Here is a 22,491-nt window from a genome sequence, read left to right on the forward strand (position 1 = left end):
CAAAGTACTTGATAGTCTAATATGCTTGTAAAGAATATGATATGCACAAACAAACTAAATTACACAAGGTACAACTGAACAAATAAGATAAATAAATGTGAAAAAATTATCTTTATATTTTAAAACATAAACCAAACATTAAAAATTCAAACAAACAATATAATACTAAGCACACTAGCTCCGTGGCAACCCTACTATTTTGATGACAGTATCGTTCCGATCATGCAAAAACCCAAATAACCTAGGTAGTGATGAGTGGATAAAAGAATATGCTTTTAATGTCTAATATCGTGCGTTTTAGCTATTTATATATATCGAACATGACTACTTTGATATTTTTGATGATTGGAGGTGTTTGGTGCTTAATGTAGCTAAACGAGGCTTAATGGAAGCTATTGGGATGATACTCGAGAGTAAAATGAAGTTGAGCGAGGCCGATAATCAAGATATGGAGGAAAAATGAAGAAGACCAAACATGCCGCAAGTTGCGTTGTCAGGGCCGCAATTTGTGGTCAGGTCGATCAGACAATTTTGGATGAGGAGGCCGCACGTTGCAGGCCTATGAGCATAAATTGCGGCCTAGTTCGTAAAAAGATATGGATTTTCGGTTTTTGCCTCTATATATAAATATAACTTTAAGGTTGCATAAGGGAACTTCCCCCAGTTGTTTTTCATCACCAGAGCAGATTTTGAAGGCTCCAATCATTCTCCAAGTTTGTTTCTTCTTGTGTTCATCAATTCTCTCAACCATTGAAGATTCCATGAGCGGCTAATTCCTTTGTAATCATCCCTGGGTATAGGATTCATGTGAGAAACTTTTGATTTCAGTTTTGTTCATGATTTGGGATTAAGTTTTTACATACTCGTTTGGTCGAGTTAAACTTAACTTGTGTTTTTAAAGTTAAACAATCTGATTATTATCTGTTCTTCATATTAATATCATGTCGCTCGTGATTATTACTTCATGACCGGGTATTTGCTTGATACATTCTAATTGGATTGGTGATTTTGTTAATAGAACATGTTAAGTTCAATTTCTTAATCATCACTAAAATCAATTCACGCATAGAGTTCCCGTTAAGGATGTCCCAACGGATAAAGTTAGGTTATTAGTTAATTACTGAATCTAAAGCCCAGGGTGGTGGTTACTATTTTCTCATTATTGTTTACAAATCACTTTTAAATCGCTTGACATCGTTTATCCGCCATTATATAATTACTTCATAAACAATTAGACAAATTAGTATTTTCCAGTTGATTTCATGTGGGTTCGACGTCCTACTTACCCTTGCTAGTTAAGGGAACTGTTAGGCTCATTTTGTGTTTAGTCTTTTGTATTTGATTATGGCTTAACGTTTATGTATGTTAGCTAGTCGGATTTTATTTCCTTGTATGTTTGGGCCCGATGCCATGTATGTTGGAGCCTATTAGGCCGTAAATAATGCAATGATAGTGCATGAGAACACACACTATAAATAGTGTGTGCATCTCATGCAAACCAACCTTTTTGTCAATTTGTCTAAACATTATCCTAACCTCAAACTTTCTTTCTCTGTTCCATCTCCTCAACCTCACGGCCAATGTTGTAAAAGTAGGTCTACAAGGCCGAGTACTCTCCGAGTACTCACTACAAGGTATGGTGCCGAGGGGAGTTTCTTTACCTCCGTCTAGTTACTAAAAATTGTTCAAAGGTGGTCAACATTAATCAGAATCATATCTAATCGGTTAACTTGTGTCTATTTTGACTTAAAAAATACAACATAGTTTGTATTTTATAATATTAAAGAACGAATATCATTTTTTTAATTAATGATTAACATTTTTTTAGAATAATTTAGTGTTTAAAAATGTATTTCTCTTATTTATATTGATATTCACTTATTTTGTTATAAGTATTAGTAAACTTATGATATTTGAAATATATATATTACGCAAAAATTAATTTTCTTTATATTTATCATGTCCGAGTACTCTCCGAGTACTCCCCGAGTACTCCTTCCAAAAAAATAATTTTCTTTATATTTATCATGTCCGAGTACTCTCCGAGTACTCCCCGAGTACTCCTTCCAAGGGGGTCGGCCGTCTAGGGACCGCCTAGCGACTTTTGCAACATTGCTCACGGCAATAACCATAGCCAAACAAGATCCGAGATCTCGGTTCCTCGCTAGTTATTTCCGCTAGCTAGTGTTGAGATTGATCCAAATAGACTAGTATTGTGTTGTTTGATCTGTCCAAGGGACCTACATGAACATTAGTAGAATTTTATAAATGTTTTTGCATGACTTGACGACGGTCATCAGGTAGCTAAGGTAAGTCATGTATCGTACCCACAATGAGCATGTGGTTAGTATTAGACGAGTTGCTTGATTATCTAAACTATTTTATAACAAATGTAGAAAACAATTATGAAATTTGCAAGAATATGAAGTTTGCAATGATATTTGATTTAAACTGATGAAATGGTAAAGTTTAGTTGACTGAAAAGATTAATTAAATTAATGACCAAAACTCAGGTTTAGGTTGTGTAGAAAAGCAAGTACTTTGTTTTATTTGTTAAAAGACATAACTTGGTATATTACTATCTATTATAATTTACAAGTTTGGTGTCGCAAAGTCTCTATTGGGCTATTTTGCGGAACCCTATTGGTAGGATTTTTTTTGTTTTTTCTTTGTTTTAGTTTTGGTCTGCAATGAACGTAATGGAAACCTACCGAATGTGAATTTGTTTTTGTTCTTTTTTCATTATTTTTTAGTTACGGTATCGTGTCGAACGCGACGGAAACCGACCGAATTCGCTTAGACTCACTTTGTTTTGTTTTAGTATCATTACATAACGAAATGGACCGAATGTTGATTTTTGTTTTTTGTAACGAACATGATGAAAACCGAATGAATTCGAGTAAACTCAACTGCATCAACACCCGGGATCGATAACGGTCGGGTTTTACCAACGATTGAATTTTGGCGACCAACGCCACGCCATTGATCCACCCAATTTTATAATATTATTTGTTTTGTTTTTCTTAGTTTTGATACTATAACGCGCGTAACCGACACTGATCGAATTCACATGACTTACCGTATCAACGCTTGGGTTTTACGATCTCCCAAGTTTTACTAGTTTGATATAATTTGCAATGAAGGATAATCACAGGACAGGGAATCTGACCGTGTTGACCTCTCGATCTTATGACCGGACAAGGAACACGTGCTACGAATTCGTCGTAGTAAAGATCAATTCCACCAATATGAGATACGGGAATATGTAAACACCAAAAACTGATGGTTAATAAATTCAAAAAAGATGAAATTGGCTCTTGACAAACAGAACAACATTATAAACATTATATGAAGTTATAATGTTCATGGTGACGGGTGGTGGGGTGTCTCAGGGGAAACTTCGAAGAGGGATGAAGTTTAGACTTTTAATTTTGTGGCGGGCCTCTATTTAATTGACTTTGTTGGACTATCATGTTTGTTTCACAGTATTCGTAGCAATTCAAAAGAATGAAAATTAAAATCTTGCGACATAGCATGTTAAGTTCGACAATAGGTAAAATTGGAATTTAGGTGAATTTCAATGAAATTCCACGTTAAGCGGACTTCATAGATACTTTCAATTTTGGAAAGAAAGTTCATAAATCCTTTCAGTAATTTCTTTTATATCAGGATTCAAATGTGGTCGTTTTTAAATAAAAAATTTAGATGTTATGTGATAACTAATTATTTAAGATAAAAGGGAGGGGGGGGCTTATACCCGGTGATCACCCACCTTATTAAAAATTTAAAACCATGACCGTCGTACAAACTGAAAAACCTCAATCAGAAAACACTTATCACTACTCTGAAACTTCAACGAAGCATGCATGCATGTCACACCAAAAGTAGACCAAAACCACACTAAAGTCTCTGAATTGAAATGACATGAAAGTGAATAGCTGCCCATTCAATGTCACTGGCCTTGACTCTCGAGGGTGGAGAGTTTCAAAACGTGTTTTCCACCCACCTAACCTACACATCTCTCTCCCACACACCTAGCACACATGTACTAGTAGAGCTACGCACTTAGGCTATACGTTGTGGGTTACTCTCTTCATTCTCCATCATTCGTCATCTCAGCGTCATCTAAGTTTTTCCTCCATCATTCAACCTCATCACTCAGCCCAACACATACCATACCTCATTCTCCATCATTCCATTTATTTACACTAGTGAGATGATGGCACAGGGGACGATGTTCCAATGAACTCACGTGAGCCACGTAGGCATCACACGATGTTCCCTTACCCATACCTCATAGCCTTAGGTGTTCGGGTTTGAAACTTTTGAAACTGAATTATGGCTTTAACCAATTCAAATTCATTATGTTCAAAACCGATTCGCAGTCACTTCAACTAAAAAAAGCAATAATAAAACACATAAAATAATAAAGTGTGTGTTGTGTGTGGTGGGGGTGGGGTGGGGTGGGGTGGAAGGCATTTTCAAATAAAAGTTTATATAATTAAATTTGAATAATGTGATCAGCTCGGTTTGAATACTCAAAATTAGAATTTAAATTCGGTCCGTATCAATATAAATAAAATAGGTAATTAAATAAAAAATTACATTTTTTTGTCACATAATTGTAATTTATTATACTCACTAAAAAATTTATTAAACGTAATCCAAAATATAGATATATATATATATGCAGATCAAACCCAAATTGGCTCGACACTAGTCGGACTCCATACGAAAGCCTCATACATGAGGTTTGTCTTTATTTCTTAATTATTATTTTAAGTTAGATATTAGTTAACAATCGATGTAACATAAATATTATTGACGTTTACCCTTTTCTCTTTTCAACGATGGGTCGTCGAAGGACCACATAAGTTTGTGGAAAACAAATGAACAACAATCAACGCATTGACTTATGACTAATTAATCAACTATCATGGCTATTTATATATGCACTAGTTTGGTTTGGTACCTGTGCTCTTGCCTCATGGCTAAATCTTTCTCATCTCCCGGTCTTGATACTGCTTGTATCATTCTCTTTGTTTCTTCTTCTTCTTCCTTATTCCTCTTGCCCTTGTCTGAATCATTAGATTTTGAGATCACTAGTTTTTTTTATGATACAAGAAATATACTCTACTCGGGTGATGCAGTACCTTTTCTGGTGCCATAGAATTCAATCGAGTTAATGACGTAATGCGTGTTGGCCATGTTCAATACACAGAAGTCGTCCGGATATGGGACAAAAAGTCCAACAAGCTCTCTGATTTCGACACTCACTTCACTTTCGTTATAGATACATTAAAACAGACTAGCTATGGGGATGCTCTTGCTTTCTTTCTTGCCCCAGTTGGCTTCGAAATCCCACCAAACTCAGCAGGTCAATATCTGGGCCTGTTCAACAACACTAACTATAACTCGCCTCAAAACCATATGATTGTTGTTGAGTTTGATACCGTGCCAAATACATGGATTGGTGATCCTCCATATGGTCACGTTGGTATCAACATCAACTCACTCGGTTCAGCAAATGCTAGTTTGCACAGCGGAGAGCCTGCAGATGCTTGGGTGACTTACAATGCTACCACTCACATGCTGAGCCTGTCTTTGCGCTATGGGGATAAAAATTCATCTACAGATAATAATATCCACCTTTCGTATAAAGTTGACTTAAGGGTGACAGTTGGATTTTCGGGTGCCACCGGTCTTGCATATGAGAAACATACTCTTGGATACTGGAAGTTCAGTTCAAGCTTGAAAACACTACAAGAAAGGGAAGATGAATCAAAGAAAAGGAAACTAGTAGCGAATTCCTCTTGGTGTTCTAGCTGTTGGAGGCATAGTAGCATATGCTATTGTTTCGAGAAGATCATTAGCGGTTTAAGGCACCGGAACTTGGTGAAACTCATTGGTTGGTGCCATGATGAAACTCAATTCTTGCTAGTGTACGAGTTTATGCCAAACGGCAGCCTTGATTCCCATCTGTTTTACAAAAAGAGTCTCCTGAAATGGGGAGTTAGGTACAGGATCGCTACAGGTTTAGCCTCAGCATTGCTATATCTCCATGAAAAGTGTGAACAATGTGTGATACATCGAGATATAAAAGCGAGCAACATCATGCTTGATTCAGGCTTTAACGCAAAGCTTGGAGACTTTGGATTGGCTCGACTCATGGACCATGAGGTGGGTCTAAAAACAACTGCCTTAGCTGGAACTCTAGGCTACAATACATGGCTCCTGAGTATGCAACAACTGGGAAAGCCAGCAAAGAGTCGGATGTGTATAGCTTCGGGGTAGTTGCATTAGAGATAGTTTGCGGGAGAAAGGCAACAGATAAAGTTGACCCAAACTCTGCTCTTGGGTTGGTTGAGTGGGTATGGGGTCTGCTAGGGAAAGCTGAGCTGCTTTCTGGTGTGGATAAGATGCTCAACAAGGAATTCAACGCAAAAGAAGTTGAGCGTTTGATGATGGTCGGGTTATGGTGCTCACACCCTGACCGGAGTCTAAGGCCGTCTATCCACGAAGTAATTCAGGTATTCAAGTTCGACGGTGCACTCCCAAATCTTCCAATGAAGATGCCGGTTCCCTTCTATTCCTCAGCGCCAGATGACACTGAATTCAATTCGTCTAGTGCTACAATGACCAACAGTAGCATCGATATGGTACGCTGAACACACATAGTTGTTTAAAGTAACTAATAAATTATTTTGGTATTGCGTATTTGTGTTTCATATCAATTGAATTGTTGCGGATTGTATTTAATGTATTTTGTAAGATGACCCCACTAATATACCGACTATCATCCAACTACATAATCTACCTTATTAATGGATATACATACTGAAGAAACACGAAACGTACCAGGCATAGTTCGGATCGTCTTCTACGGGATGATGTAACCAAATCTCGCTCTCCTCTGCTCAGATCTGCAATGGTTTTTGGGGGTGTGGAGGTGACTGCTAAGAAATCTCGAGGATCTCTTGTTTACAGACACAAAAATGGTTATGGTGGTGGCTCTTATTCCTTAATAAGGAGGTGGAGACCTCCTTATATAGGGAGCCTCATGGCCACCATCATGGTACCCTAATGGGCCTAGCCCAGTTAGGGTTACCTCCACAAAACCCCCTCAGCCCAATAATATTGTATTAGTCCATATAATAAAATAAGTCAAACATAATAAATTAAGGTTGTAAGCCGGGTTTAGTACCATACCTCTACACATACGGTAATTTTTTTACACAATTAAATGTTACACTATACATGTATTGAATATTTGACTTTTTGTTCCACACCCTTACCTCCTATTTGAATATTTTAACAATTGAATTGATGGAGATGAAATTTAGGAAAACTGATAACATGTTTGAATATAAGAATTGAGTTATAATAAAAAGATTAATTTTGCAGCAATGATAGAAAATAATCTTGTCCATTTATTTTAGACTTGAATGGTTAAGATTGGATTGGAGAGAAAATCAAGTGTAAAACAAGGGTAAGGACATGATAGGAATAACACATTTGTTGACTTTCTCTCTCCACATGCAAGACACATGTCAAATACCCCCATCATTTTAAAACGTTAATAACTTTTTTATACGACATTTTTTTAAAAAAACAATTTCACCATAATAACGAATGTTTTTTTATCTTTTATATGAGTACCATATTGCTATATAAAAATAAAATTAGTGGGTTTATTACAAATTGTGTTTTACAAAATTGTGTTATACAATTGTGTTTTATTTTTTCATAGTGTTTTTTGTATTTTGTTTTTTACATTGTGTTATCTAATTGTGTTTTTGTCATTGTATTTTTATTTTCGTAGTGTTTTTTCTATTGTGTTTTTTTCATTATGTTTTTTCATAGTGTTTCCATTGTGTTTTACCGGTGATTTTTCGGCGAAATTTCAGAAGACTTTTCCGGCAAGGTGGTGACGGTGGGTGGTGGTTGTTGTAGGAGATGAGTGAAAATTTAAGTGAGGTTTTAAGATTAATTAAGTGGGTTTTTGAAATTAAATTAGTGGGTTTTCAATATTAAGGTAGTAGACTAAAATACCCTCCTTCTTAACCTTTTTAGGAAAAACAAACTTCTTATTTAAACCTTTCTATTGTAATAAATATATCACAATTATAATCTTGAAACACTATACTTCGTGTAAAAACACGTTGTTTTTTATGAAAAGTGTCAAAGTGAAAAAGATATGTTAAAAATTAAAATCTAGAGAAAAATTGTTTTGTTTAGCTTATCTTAGTATGTTGTTTTCATAGAAAAGTAATTACAAATATATATAAATGAGTGTTGACTCTCAATTTGGAATTACAAAAATAAAGGGAATGAAATATCTTTTGATTTGTCTTCATCAATGGTGCATTCTTAGTTGTCTTCTCTTATTGTAAAAATCCTCTTGCTGTAGAAATATCAAAAATTATAAATTGGAAATTAAGTAAAAAACCCAATCTCCTAATATTTTATTATTTTCCAACACTCTCACTCAAGTTGAGTAGTGGGGTTTCTGATATTTAACTTGTAAGACAATTACTGAGTATTCTTCCGTTGATGGCCTTTGTTAATATATATGCTAATTGGTCTTATGATCGAATGAAATGTAGCTCTGTAATCTTGGCTTCAAGTTTTTATTTGATGATGTGTCTATTAACCTCTACATGTTTTGTACGATCGTGTTGAACTGGATTTTCAGATATTTGTATTGCAACTTTATTATCACACATGATCCTACTGGTTTCGGTTTGGAAAACCTCATGATCGTCCCAAAGAATCCCAAAAAATTTCGGTGCCTAGGGCGAGTTAAAAGATGATCCGCTAATATATATACTCACTAACTCATATGTAATTTATATAATTGTGTTAACAATTGAAAAAGGTATTGTAGCAAACTGATCTAATATAAATACTTAAACGAATCTTGACCCTCTCCAAACATTATTGGAAGCAAACGTCTCGATCAACCTTTTGTAATTCATATTCTCTAATATATCGTTCTCAATAGCAATAACGATTTAAATGTGTTAATAGTAATAATAAAATTATGATTTAAATGGGCTAAATAGTAGGATAGCTAATTTTATTTATGATGTGGTCACTTTGAATATCCCGCAATTCCAACTTTATTTGTATAAACTTTGGATTTTTAGTCATTGTTTTAAAAAAAAGGTTATAAAATATTGGCATGGGTGGGGACTTGAACTTGCATAGAATAGGAACAAACAAACATGCTTTCACACTTCATCACATTCTATTGACTTTTTTTATATCAAACACTAAATTATATATATAAATGTCTAAAATACATAATATAAAGAAAAAAGCTTGGGTCGGGCCTGGGAAACGCGATTTCTATTAATAGTCTTCGTATCCATAAAACTTTCGTCACACCCCGTGCAATTCCTCGGAATTCGGCTTCGGCACTGGATAATGCTACTACCTTATGCTTTTTCCATGTAACCAGATTTCCACCAACCAGAGTGAAATATCTTGAAGTTGATCATCCATCATCTTTATCTCCTTCCCAATCTGCATATGTATACAGTTGGACCTTCAAGTGTTTATTTGGTAGAAAGAGAACTCCGTGGTCTACTGCTCTTTTAAGATAATTGATAATCCGCATTGCTACCTCCAAGTGGGAAACTTGAGGTTGATGCATGAAATTGCTAGCGACTCCAAATTTAATTGGCAATATCTAACGACTCCAACTTGAGGTTGCGCTTTCTATTCCATATAGAGCTTATATTTGACCCTTATTGGGTGTCAGCCAGTTTGCAATCAATCATTCCAGTCTTGGCTTGAAGGTCAAGAATGTATTTCTTATGATAGGTAAAGATCCATTGTTTAGACATTAGTATCTCAATTACAAGAAAGTATTTTAATCTTCCCACATCCTTCATTTGAAATTCCGTGAAGAGGTTTGCCTTCAACTTTATAATTTCTTCTTCATTGCTTCCTGTAATATCATGTCATCAACATATATAATTAAACAGTTCATAAGTTTACCTCTTCGTGTAAGGAAAAACGTATAATCAGAGTTGCTTTGTTAGTATCCGTATTGATTGAATCTGCCAAACCAAGCTTGAGGAGACTGTTTAAGCCTGTAGAGTGATTTTTTCAATCGACATACTTCTCTTTCCATGAAATTTCTTGTGAATCCGGGTGGAGCTTCCATATATACTTCTTCTAACTCCATGTGTAGGAAGACATCCTTAACATCAAATTGATAAAGAGACCATCCTTTATTTGCAGCGATCGAGAAAAGGACTTGGATTGTGTTAAACTTAGCTAATGGAGAGAATGTTTATGAGTAGTTGACCCTGTATGTCTGTGTGTGGCCTTTAACAACCAACCAAGCTTTATATCTTTCAATTGCTCCATCTTGTTTCTTTTTATTTCTAAACCCCAGCGACATCCCACTAGTTTCTTTCTTGGAGGAAGGCCACAGTTCCTTGTTGATTCACATCGTCCACATAATACAAACCTTGACGATCAGTTCCACGACCAATAATCTCTCTAGTCCTGATGTCTTGTAATATACAAAAGGTGGTATGCATCAATACAGTAATATTTAATTATTTTGTCACGTGACTAATAACCAACAATTTATATGATAGAGACAGAACATACTGGCAATTTGAAAGTTTTATTGTTGGAGAAATTTTTATAGTTCCTCCTTTTACAGGAACTATTCCCCATTAGCGGGTTTGATATGGTTAGTTTTGGGTATAATACTTGATATTATGTATGAAAATTCGAAAGTCATAGTACTGGTAGCACCACAATAAGATATCCAAAAGACTTACTTGTAGTTTAGGTGGTGTTTTTGTAGTTATGATCCCCGTGGTATTCCTTCTTTTCAATGGAACCCTACGTTAGTCCCAAATTTGAATATCCTGTGAGAAGACGCTAATACCCATGTAGTTTACAACCCCGTGGTCTGATAACATTTGCAATCCCTATATTAGTTTTAGTTTTTTCCCTCCAAATCTAACAACTAACCTTTAACTTTTCTCGTTTAACCTTGTTTGACTCGTTGACTTTCAGTTAGAAATGCTTATTACACTCAAATCCAGACACTATGCTTTACCCTAATCTTGATTATGTATATGGTTAACCAGTTCAGACAAAGTTCGACTTTCCTAACTCAAACTGTGACTTTGCACAATGTAACCTTATTTGAGTTTATATATGATTTTCCTAAGTCAAACTGTAACATTTTTTAATTTTATGTTTGACTTTCCTAAGTCAAGTTTAAACCTTTTGTATACAGACATATGCGAACATACATATGTGTCACACCCCAACCTAAGGCGAAAATGACGGGGCGTGAGCTGATTGCTCACAACTCTAAAGGTACTATCATGCAAAATTAAAATGGTAATATCTGTTATTCCAATTTAAATAGTCCAAAAAATTCAAATAATCAAAGTACATAAATTGCTAATTAAACAAGTAAAACTAAAATCCAAAATTAAATTCTTGTATCTTCTTTTATAACATGCACCATAAGTTTCTTCAAACAAATCTTGATAATCATATCATGCGGTAACCTGCATTTGCGTCAAAAATACAATAGATTTTGTCAACACGAGGTTGAGTGAGTAACACCAGATTTTGTGATTATAATAATAAATAAAAGTGCAAACTGTGTCAAGTGAGATAAGCAATTTAACCAATGAGCAAATAAATAAGTTGTCGCTGAGCGCGATGCCAGATAAACAGGGCGATGGTTATCACAACGGTATAAGCAAGTAAATAAGTTGTCGATGAGCGCGATGTCAGATGAACTGGTTGATGGCTATTACGACGGTCCAACCAAATAAGCATGTAAATAAATTATTGATAAGCGTGAGGCCAGATGAACTAGGCGATGACTATTACGACGGTTTAATCAAATAAGCAAATAAGCTTATAACACGTTAGGCATAAATTGGTAAACACCCATGATTAACCGTTGCGGTTGAGATTAAATAATAATAAAATAATTAGAAACACATATGTCCCCAAAACGGTAAAAATGAGTTAAAAGGGGGAGTGAGATACTCAACTGATTAGACGAACAAAAGACAAAGGATGATGTGAGAAAGATAAACCATTCGGGATATACCGTCAAAGATTCCTAGTTAAATAATATTATTTCAAGAGTTATTTATAAATGATATAACATGATTTAATGAATTAAAATTTCGGTGTGATCTGAGTTATGATTGGGATTATAATATTATGGATTTGAACGATTGATTTATATAGTTAAAATCATTAGTCTTATTAATATAAATTTACCAATAATTATCCTATATAATTAAATACTTAAATAATTAAGATATAAGATATGCTTGTAATGATAAAACCTAAATAAATAATTAACAATACAAATTAAATAAAATAATTTATTTAAATATATCTGAGATATACTTTTAATTATTTGAATAAATAAAATACTAATATATAAATAAATAGATAATCATAATAATAATGTGTAACTATTTAAATATAATATGTAGTAAGATATAAACATATATTTTGATTGAACCTTTTAATGAAATTTAATTGTAAACATGTACTTAACATCTTTAGTTAGATTTATATTTGTTATATTTTTGTAAGAATAAATACACAAATATTATACACACACACACACAAACATTACATACACATATAGTTAAAAAAATGTTCATCGACGAGGAAACACCAATAACGGTGTCGCGTTTTTTAAATAAAATAACCATAGTTTATTATTATTAAGCTATACTTAATATACTTATGTGTGTGTGTATATATATATATATATATATTATATTAGATGAGTGTCCGCGCGATGCAGCAGGAAATGCTGACCTTGGTAACAACGTAAGAGATTTTTGAGTGTTCATAGTTCCGTTTGAAACCGTGGATTAAGAATTCTTATTTTAAACTCAATTTATTGTCGAAGTACAAATGAAACCGAAACCTAACCATTTTTAATGGCTAGTTTTTGTTGGGTTTTAATTTTTAACGGTTTGGTTTAAGTTTTCGATGACAAAAAATGGCTTGGCTCACGGATTAGTTTAAAACCATCAAAACCGGACCACAAACGCCTATGCGTAAAATGTTATTGTTTTTTAACTGAAAACAAACTGTGACAAAATCATACTCTAATTAAAGAGAATTAAATGCTCGCTTTTATGGTGCATTTTTTTAAAAAAAATTAACGTACGAAAAAGTTAAGACCGTTTAAAAATCATGGGGGAATTTGAGTTAAAAGTGAAATTATAAATAATATGTAGTTAAAAGATGGGGGATCAAAGTTGTAACTATTTTTTAAATTTTCAAAAGTTTATTAAAGTTGAGGGGGGCAATATTGTAAATAATTTGATGAAATATGAAAAACACATGAAATTTAGTGCTAGAATAACTACTTCACCCCTATGTAAGATTGTACTATGTGTATGAAAATTTGTAAATTACTTAAAAATGAAGTGTCTTAATTTGTCCATAAATGGTGCATTATATATAGGATATATATATATACACACACACACACAAATACATAAATATACGAAAACTAGCAACGGGATTAATTGACAAGACACATTAACGTACTAACGTCGGTTTGATAAAATACCATCTATTTTATATTGTATACTAATTATAATAGTTTATAAAAATCATTTAAATGCCTAGAACAATAATACAAAAATTAAAAGAGCAAAAGGGGCTGGCCGGGAGTCGAACTAGCATCCCTGGCCGGCACCCCAATGAATACACATGCCATAATCCAACTGAACTGAGCTATCAGTTGGTAATAAAATGCAAACAAAGTTTTAAATACAGAACCGATTTCCCCCAAATTGATTATAAACCCTGGAGATTCAATTCATTAATACGTTGCATTATGGTTAGATTAAACTTAGGGTTAATGAAATACTGATTATAACGAATTATAATCATATATAAATTACCAGTTCTCGTTACATATTGATGGTCAACGGGGGACGGGAAGCTAACGGCCAAACGCGATCTCGTTCGACGAGTTTCAGGTTGTTATACACCAATTAAACATACGGTTAGGCTCGCCGGGTCACGCAGGAGGTATACATAAATATTATTGAAGTATCATAGCGTCTCTATGGTATATCGTATATTGATATTGACGGGTTTTAGTTATTATTGAGTACGAGATCAAATTGATCATAATACCTTAATAAAAACGTCGGTGTGAGTACGAATTAGATTTATAGACGATTTTCTAATATAAATTCTATGTTTAGCACTAGAATTATGCATCAAGAAATCAATACGGGTCTTCGGGTTCGGTATTAACAGGTTTGGATCTTAATTATGGGTTTGGTTAAAGGGTTATAATATAATAATTGCAAACCCGGTATTAACAGGTTTGGATCTTAATTATGGGTTTGGTTAAAGGGTTATAATATAATAATTGCAGATTTTGCATTTAAGTCCTGGACTAAAGATGAGGGTACAAATTGGGTTAGAACTTGAATTTGGGGTTAAGTTAATATGGATAATTAGATAAATATAATAAACTATAATAATAAAATACTAATAACTCGATAAATGAGATATTTTATTAATTAAAATAATCCGAAAACGAAAATGAGTCAGGAAATCTAAAATGGGAAAACTGAGTTGTTACAATACACACACACACACATATACATAATATTTCTATACACACAGATATGTATATAAATATTTATATATGTGTGTGTATGTATATGTATGTATATATATATAGGATAAAGATCAAATACAAATAAAAATTGTGTGCTAAACATACAAACTAAATAATCTCTCTTCTTCTCCAACAACACTAATCACGAACCACTGACCTCATCTCCATCTTCTTCATCATCAACCACCAAACCATCGGACTCCGATCACTCCACCGCCAACCTCCGCCCCCACTCCTTCAACCAAGGCTACACTTCTTCGCTACTGGTACCAAGCGTTGTTATGTATCTACAACAACGACAAATATTCAAGCGACACTTTAACTCCGGTAGCGACATCGCCGTCTTTTTCCACTGCAACATACTCGCTCTAGTCGGCAGCGACGACGGACGGCCACTAGAGCCGATATATCGTTTCGATCGGAAGTTAAATTTGTACGTCTCCGGCGAGACCAGATTATTGTGATTATATTAGAGAATATATATGTTTACAATTTCGCCGATTTGAAGCTTGTTACGACATATTGAAACAAAAAAGTGTGTGATTTGCCAATCAATTTGTAGTTACAAGGGTGTTTTTGAAGGAAGCAATTTGAGGAAGAAGAAGAAGAAAAAGAAGAAGCAAATTCAATAATTACTCTAGTTAAAACAACTACTCTATATAGTTTACAAATAGAGTAATAAAATTTCTCTGTTTGTAAACTATAATTACTCTACTTGTAAACTATCTAGTTGTAGAGTAATAAAATTACTCTATTTGTAAAATATATAGTGTAATAAAATTACACTACAAACGTGATTTCCACTTATTTACAAAAATGCCACCGCCTCCAATTTTGTTTTAGCTCGCACTTTCGCACAAATTTTCTATTTGTATGTTAAACCTACCCCTATATATATATATATATATATATATATATATGGGTGGTTCATGTGAGAAATCATCTTATTGTGAGAGTGCGATAAATGATTTTTATGATCCATTGATTAATATAAATCAATGGCCTACATTGGTTATGACATTTTTTTAATTAGTGGGTCAATATTTTAATGACATTTTAATAGAAAAGGGTAGTGTAGTAATCTTATACTTAGTAGAAACGTTGAAACTGACACTTGATAATAAAAATCCCATAGTTAACGCCAATGTCATTAGTGATGATTTTTTCCAAAATTAACACAAATCAACTCAATCTCGCATACAATCAAATGATTCTTGTGATTATTTGGTTTAAATTTTGTTCATCGATTGTCTTAAAGGGTTGGTTTGTTTATCAAAACCTAGGGTGTTTTCGAAGGTTAGCTCGCAGTTGTAATCGATGTAGAAAGAACTTAAATTCTGTTATTATCAGCTTAATTGGGGGGTAAAAAAAGTTAAGGTTATTGTTTACTCATCATTTCTTCCAATATTAAGTTTCTTCCATACATTCTTATAATGCAAAACCTAAATTGTATGAATCAGTTAGTATCTACTATGTGGTTAAAAATGATTATGGGTTATAAGGTAGCGTTTGGTATGCATGAATGACATGGTGAATGGAATGATTCATTACGTGGGAATGAAGAAAGTGGTGTTTGTTTACTCAATGAAATGGAATCATTAATTACACATTAAATCTCATTCCATCAAAACCATTCATTCTCACCCCCCCTTCTTTTTTTTTTCATTCCATTCATCACTCACCCTACTTTCTCAACATCACCACCACCTAACAACAACCACCACCACCACCTGACCACCACTGTCATCGTCGCCACCACCTCCGCCTTACCACCAGCGCTACCACCGCCACCTGACCTTAACCGCCACCGCCATTGTCGCTGCCTGACCACCACCATTGTCGCCTCCACCCTACCATCGACATCACTACCAATGCTACTACCGCCCCCCCCCCCCACCACCACCACCACCACCACCACCACCACCACGCCTAACCGCCACCACCACCATTTTCGTCGCCAGAGCTATCACCGCCATCATCGCCATTTCAGTTTTTTTTTTTGTAAAAAAATATATTTTGGGATAAGAATATTTTTATTATCACTATTTCATTCCTACAATTTTTTTATATACCAAACAACATAAAGTAATTATTTATTTCATTCCCATAAGTTAACCAAACAAGACAAAGGAATGATAATGATCAATTTCATTCTCATATTTATTCCATTTCATCTCTCATTACATTCTCTCTTTATTCCATTACTTTTAACCAAACATACCCTAAGTGTTTTTAAGATGAAGTTGTAACAGTTACCTTAGATAAACTGATAACTTTATGCTGCAATGTAGGTCATGTTTGTTTAATTTATAACAGATAACTTATGATATTAAGCTATTTTTGTTTCTTTTTAATAGGTTGATTGATAACAAAGCACTATTAATTCTTTTTGAAGATCAAAATTATTAATCAATTTCTTCACAATGTCCACTAGTAAGATTCTTTTTATTAATATCACTTTAGGATGTGTAATTGAGATTGAGATGGTTTGGGCATGTGAAGAGGAGACTGACAACAGCGCCGGTTAGAGTAATGGAAGCCTTCATTGTGGAAGGAAAGAGGAGTAGAGGCAGGCCTAAATTGACTTGGGATGAGAGAATTAGACATGACTTGACAGAGTTTCACCTCTCTGAGGTCATGGTCCAGGATAGAGATTCGTGGAGACGTAGGATTAAGGTTAGCGACTTCCAGGGGAAGATACCTAGTTAGCTTAGCTTTCTATTTAGAGTCTAGTTGGCTAGCCTTACTTCTTGTTGTTTATGAATATATTTTGTTTGATGCTGCTTTTTGATTCTTATGCCATATTCTTAGTAGGTTACAGATTCCTTGCTTTTTTTGGTAGTTTGCTATCTATGTATTGCTAAGTGTCTTTGCTTGTAGGATGTATGTTACTCTGATAACATGTATGTAGCTTTATGAGCTGGGGTCTCTTTAGAAGCAGCCTCTCTATTCTCACGGATAGAGGAAAGACTTGCCTACATCCCACCCTCCCCTGACCCTACCGATAGCGTGCTATGCGGTGGGATATACAGGGCTTGATTGATTGACTTTAGGATGTGTAATTACGTACTATAAAGTGAACTTATTTGTTATGTTTGTGTAGGAAGGAAATGCAAGAGAATCGTAAAGAACAATGTTTGTTTGGAATCACATTTTTTGTAAGTCAACTGTTATGATGTTTACGATTTTGTGTAGGATTAGTTATAACTGTTTACATGCAAATGAAAATGTAGGGTATGTTTTGCAAAACTAGCTGGTAGCTATAGCTGGTGGCTGGAAGCTGTAGCTGTTAACTATAGTTTTTAAGAAATATTTAGATGTTTGGCAGAATAGCTAGAGCTTTTAACAAAATGCACAAAATTACTAAAATGTGCATAACTAAAGACAATAATAGTAAATGTATTATTTTGGAAGGTTATTTAAGTAAATTAAAATACTAAAAGCTTGTAGCTCTTTCTAAACGCTACTAGTAGAAGCTTTAAGCTTTAAGCTTTTTCTCCTAACCTAAAAGCTTCAAGCTCCTTGAACCAAACAAAACTTTTAATTGAGTAGGAGCTTTTCCTTAAAAGCTTGAAGCTAGAAGCTCCTAAAAGCTCCCTGCCAAACATACCCGTAGTATATGTAGGCTGTAAAGTAGCAGTTGTGTAGGGTATAAAGTCTATGCGTGTGTTATTATTTGGATTGAAGGTAGTATGTGTAAGATGTCTTGTGTAGGATATAATTTTGCAAGTATTACACGACTATTGTATTTATGTGTAGGTGTAGTAGGCGTGTTTTTCGGGTTATTTATTCGGGTTTTGGGTTGTTCGGGTCAAGCTATTTGGGTTTGAGCTAAAAAACAAATTGACCAAAAAACCGACCCAAATAAGTTCGGTTTGTTCGGGTTTCGGGTTGACGGGTCGGGTAAATTCGGGTCGGGTTTTGGGTTTAACAAATTTAAAAACAATTACCCACCTTTAACAATATCATAAATTAAAAAACCATATTCCAAGCCGTTATAAAACCATAATATACAACCATATTCAACAATAACATATATTATTTAGCAAAACATGCAATTTTTCATACAAACATGCATTAAACGGGATGAAGGAGTGTTGTAGCATGTAGATCAATATTTGTATAGATTGAAGAAACATGCTCAATACATATTGGTTTAAATACTACATTATTTAAGTTTTTGAATTGAAGATACATTCTTAACATGCTTTATGGAAATTAGCATATTGGGATGTGATAGATCCAATATTAATTGAAGCCTTGAAAATAGCCGAACAAGAATACATAAGGTTACTATGTTATTTCACCGCTAAACTACCCTATAAAAATTACGAATACATGCATCGATTTACTATACTTCGGGTTATTCTGGTCAACCCGAATTTGGGTTTTTTAACCCAAATACCGAACTGAATATTTTATCTCGGGTTCGGGTTAGGAGTTTAATCGGTTCGAGTGAATTTGGGTTCACTATTCGGGTACGGTTAAAAAAACACACCCCTAGTGTGTAGCCTATTTTGTTTGTATGTGTAGGCAGCGTAAGGGTATTGTTTAAAAGTTCTTTGTGAGAGTTGTATGCTATAATAACTATGTTTAGTTTCTAGGGTAAAGTTAAAATACAAAAGGAGACAAAAATGAGAAATGTGAGAATAATTTGTGGTCATACAAAAAAATCCTCAACAAATATTTAAAAAAATAATAATAAAAAAATATTATAACTTAAAATATATATAAAAAAAAATGTTTCCCTGTTATTCCCGTTCCAAAAAACTGACAAAAAGACACAATGTCGAGAAAAAAAGACACAATGCTGATAATTAACAAACACAATGATAAATAAAAAAGACACAATAGGTCGCAAAATTTAACACAATGCCGAACAAAATATAACACAATATCAAGAAATGACACAATGTCAAGGACAAAATGTAGGTTCCCTGGACGGATCTCACGAGATATCTCGATATACACAGGTGCGGAATCCCTGTGTAGATCGTTACGGACGTAGAACACAAATCACACGAACACACGTCAAACACACGTTATATATTAGCTCAAACACACGTGACGAATATCACAGTTACAGACACGTTACAGCTGAATAACCAAACAACCGAACACTCGAACAACCTAAACCAATCTTTTTTAAACAAGCCGTAACATCTATTATAAATACACGACAACTTCGCCTCAGGCGAAGTTGTCCATAACTTCGCTTGTTCAACAAGTTCGCCTAGGCGAACTTGTTGACAACTTCGCTTGAACAAAAACATAAATAACATTACAGACACTAGACTATGAACTACTGACATTTATGCACCAACAGACTCCCCCTTGACAGTAGCTTCATATCTTGATCTTTCAGCATCTGTCTTGTAATCCTGTATCTTCACGCGTGCACTCCTTCTCTAACACACACCGACACAACTCGTTGATACTTTCTTGCTTCGTCCTTCCAAGCTGGAATATAAAAGATTTTCTTCTCGTTAAGCACCTTCAGATCAGCTTGCGATAAGTTAACAAGATGCATCGGATCGTAAACTCTAAGAATCTCTTGTTCATCCTCATCTTCCATCACTGCCTCCGCTGTCTCACAATCTACGAACCACCACTTTAGGTCTTTGAGCACATCCTTGGGCATAAGCTTCATCGGTACTTCTTTAAGGCACCGGATTGGTTTATACTTCATAACCATCCAAGGCTTTCCATCAGCTCTCAAACCTCTATCCTTGTCTTCAACAAGTTTCCCTTTCTGTGGTTTCAACAGCTCAAACTTCTTTTCCTTTATGCTCTCTTTCCATACGATTTTCCCTATGACTCTAGCCATATTATTGTCACTTCGATTGATCAACCCCAATCTGGCTAAGTCTTTAACCTCACACTCAGGCAGTGTGTTTAACGATCTCAACATTCTTCTAAGGTACTGAACTCCATCATATCGTTTAATCACGAAGAGCCGCAACTGCTCATCATAAATCCAGCATATAATCCCTTTCTTTGCTTCAGCATAGCCCTTAATATTGTAACTCTTTTTGAACATGGTAGGGACTGCCGGTTTCTTCGTTTTGACGAACCATTGAGCGTATCATTCCTTCCACCTCGGCTGCTCTTCCCATTCAGCATCTTCAACTGCCGTCTGATCACCCATATCGGCCTTCCATCTTCTCGAATTGAGCCAACTCTTTGGTTTTTCAACCAAAGTCCAAACTTCCATCTTTGGTTTTTCAACCAAAGTCCAAACTTCCATCTTCTCGAATTGAGCCAACTCTTCTTGCATGGCTTCGACCCACGAGCTGTCCTTTAAAGCCATTTGATAATTCTTCGGTTCAATCTGGCTTATAAAGCAGGTATACAGGCATTCATTGATTATTCCTGTCTCCTTAATGCTTGTATAAACACAGGTGTGCTCATTCAAGCTACTTCTAGTTTGTACACCGGAGGACACATCACCAATCACATTCTCCAAAGGGTGATCTTTATGAATTCTCGTGGTTGGTACAGAACCGACATGCAAATTGTCTTCCAAGTTAGAAGAGAGCTCGTCAATGGTTGTTTCATGCTGAGAGTGAAATGGATTGAAAAATTCTTCTTCAGTCGAGGCAGCAGGGGTACCGATAGTGTTTGATGAGGAAGGTTGACATTTATCAATCAGCTGTCTTTGTAATAGAATGTCTTCCTCATCAAGAATCATCTTCGTTGCAACTCTCTCTTCTTCTTCAGCAATATCCAAAAACGGTACGTTAAAAGACTTGAAGAGTTTAACATAGTCGAAAAACTCAGCAGGTCCGTTGCTTGGTTTTGACGGTTGGTAACTTGTGATGTCGGTGTTACACACCACCTCAACCTTGTTGGTCGATGTATTGAAGACACGTCTGTTAGGAGTCCCAACAACATAACCGACTAAGATTCCTTTATCGGCTACTTCACCAAATTTAGAATTTGTCTTCAAAATCGAACAAGGGGACCCGAATGGTTCAAGACCACTCAAATTGGGCTTTCTCCCATGCATAAGCTCGTAACACGTTTTATTAAGCCTCTTAACCGTTAAGACTCTGTTCAGGACATAACAGGCTGTAGCAACAGCTTCAGCCCAGAACACCACAGGAAGCCTCGAGTCAGCCAGCATTGTTCTGGCTCCTTCTATTAACGTTCTATTCTTCCTTTCAGCCACTCCATTCTGTTGCGGTGTATACGGAGCGCTGTATTGGTGTTCAATCCCTCTCTGAAGGCAGAAGATCTCCATCTCAAAATTCTTGAACTCCGTTCCATTGTCACTTCTGATGAACTTAACCCTCTTATCCATAACGTTCTCAACTTTGGTAATCAAATTCTTCACCATCTGAGCCGTTTCATCTTTCGATTTCAGGAAATACACCCGCAAATATCGTGAGTAGTCATCAGTGATCACCAAGCAATAAGAAGTACCTCCTAGACTTTTTGCATTCACGGGACCGAAGAGATCCATGTGAAGCAGTTCTAGAGTACTGGCAATAGAGTTGACCTTCTTGGTGAGATGGGATTTCTTGTGCTGCTTTCCCTTTTTGCACGCAATACATTTGTCTTCAAAATTGAAACTTTTTAAGGGAACACCCAGCACAAGCCCATTCCTGACAATGTGGTTCATCTTCCGAAGATGAATGTGTCCCATTCTCCTGTGCCACAGTTCGGACTCCGTTTCGCTCGCTTTTGACATAAGGCATGAAACTTCCGTGGCTTTTTCAGTAGACCTCATATCCATAGTATAAGTATTTCTATCACGTGGAGCCTTCATCAAAATCCACTCTTCTGGTATCTGAAAACCAGGCTTTAACACA

At 35.1% G+C, this 22,491-nt stretch overlaps 1 pseudogene; it reads left to right on the forward strand.

Moving 5' to 3' along the window:
- The first annotated feature begins 4,987 nt into the window (after window positions 1-4,987).
- Window positions 4,988-6,824, forward strand: LOC143624092 (L-type lectin-domain containing receptor kinase IX.1 pseudogene; annotated as a pseudogene).
- Window positions 6,825-22,491: the final 15,667 nt, after the last annotated feature.

The sequence above is a fragment of the Bidens hawaiensis genome, unplaced genomic scaffold, assembly GCF_021521415.1.
Source record: "Bidens hawaiensis isolate Kalapana, Puna unplaced genomic scaffold, B.hawaiensis_p1.1 tig00000369_1, whole genome shotgun sequence".
Classification (NCBI taxonomy): domain Eukaryota; kingdom Viridiplantae; phylum Streptophyta; class Magnoliopsida; order Asterales; family Asteraceae; genus Bidens; species Bidens hawaiensis.